The sequence below is a fragment of the Bison bison genome, unplaced genomic scaffold, assembly GCF_000754665.1.
Source record: "Bison bison bison isolate TAMUID 2011002044 unplaced genomic scaffold, Bison_UMD1.0 scf7180017864456, whole genome shotgun sequence".
Classification (NCBI taxonomy): domain Eukaryota; kingdom Metazoa; phylum Chordata; class Mammalia; order Artiodactyla; family Bovidae; genus Bison; species Bison bison.
Window position 1 is genome coordinate 5,906,825 of NW_011495018.1, and position 1,808 is coordinate 5,908,632.

At 52.1% G+C, this 1,808-nt stretch overlaps 1 protein-coding gene across 1 annotated transcript in view; it reads left to right on the forward strand.

Annotated features, from left to right (window-relative positions):
* Positions 1-1,808, forward strand: part of ADAM12 (ADAM metallopeptidase domain 12) — a 360,531-nt gene that overhangs the window by 322,132 nt on the left and 36,591 nt on the right. The window lies entirely within an intron of this gene.

Consider the following 1,808-nt stretch of genomic DNA (forward strand, 5'->3'; position numbering starts at 1 on the left):
TCTCTCATCCTTCCCTGATCTTTGCAGAGACTCCTTGCTCTGCTTTGCTCAGAGGCTGAGGTTTCCAGGTTCCCAGGTGGCGCTAGTGATAAAGAATCCACCTGCCAATGCAGGAGATGCAGGTTCAATCCCTGGGTCAGGAAGATCCGCTGGAGAAGGAAATGGCAACCCACTCCAGTATTCTTGCCTGGAGAATCCCATGGACAGAGGAGCCTAGCGGGCTACCATCCATGGGGTCGCAAAGATTCGAACATGACTGAGCGACTGAGCACACACTCAGCCTGTGATATTTTCTCAGTTAAGGTCATTCTACCACAAACTGCCAAGTGAGTGTGCACCTCGTGGTCGGAGGTTCAAACTGCTTGGTCAAGGCCAGCCTTATTTACTGAGGCCAAGAGTTGTGAAGTCAAGTGCCTTTTAAAGCTCTTACTAGAAAGATGCCATCCTCTTCATAAAGGGACTGGGCCCAGCCCAGCAGTCACCGTTGCTGAGCTGTTGTTCCCTACGGGCACCAGGCTTCACGTTTTTCAGGCATTAATTGAACCCTTATGAAAGTGGGCATTCTTCTTCTTCTTTCTTTACATACAAAGGACCTGAAGCTCAGAGAAGTTAAATAACTTTCACAGAGTCACGCAGCTAAGATTGAGACATAGGTCTACACATGTAGAGACCCCCAAGGGCCGCTGTGCTGGGATCATCAGTTCTTGTCTCCCCAGAGATGAGAAGTGGTCTCCTAGCTCACGGCCGTCTTCTCTGAGAGATTGGCAGCCAGTGAGGAGGCAAGCCAGGGTGACGCCCCCTTTGAAGTGGAAGCAGCGAGTCCAGTGGTGCAGAGAGCCCACCATGAGCCCTGCTGGGGAGTCAGGGGCAGGGTGGGCAGGAACTGCCCAAATACACTTGTGTTGCCACCTTAGCGCCCACCTGAGCCCCCGGGGCACTCAGTCAGTGGCTGACGGAGGAAGTTGTATGTCCTGCAGTGATGGGTAGGGTTGAATCTGTGGCTTGGCCGGTGTTTCCATGACAACAGACACAACACTGCTCTGCAGGGCCAGGTAGGAGAGCCCCTCCAAGCAGGCACATCTAGAGAAGGCAGTGTCGTGTTGTGAGGAAGGGAAGGGAACTTCTGGTCATCCCTGTACTGAAAGGTGGGACGAGTCTCAATGCTGCTTCCAAGGGCGCCCAGGGTCCTGCCCTCTCAGCCTGGCCCCGCAGCAGGTAGTCAAAGGGCCTCCAGGTCTCGTCTCCTAGCGCGTGTCCATCCCAGGGGATAATAAGCTGGGTCTGGCCCAGCCTCCCTGTTCCTCACTGCCATCCATGCCTTGATGGCTGGCCTCTCAGCTGCAACTTAATTTTCAAATTGGCCATTAAGAGTTCAAAAACATCAGGGTTTTCGTTTTAAATGCATCAGAAACCCTGCCACATCAGAATGTGAATGTTCCATCCACATTCAAGTGAGCCAGATGTTCAAGGAATTGGAGAGGATGGTGGGAGACAGGCCACATGCTCTGAGTGTCTTTTTAGTGTGGGCCCCAGTGGGTCTCAGGGTTGGGAGCTGCCAAAACATGGCAAACCCACGGAGTCACTAACTCTTCATTGTACAGGGTAAGAATATTTTTTAAATGAAAATAACTGAAGAGCCAAACTCATCCACTGTTGCCATCATTTCATAAAATAGGTTTAATTTCTTCCCCCCAAAACACCTACAAAAGAGGGGCCTTGAGAAGCCGGCCAAGGGTTACACAGGGAAGGCCACACACCACGGGTCTTACTCTTCAATGCAGCCACCCACATGACCGGGGCTCAGAAGT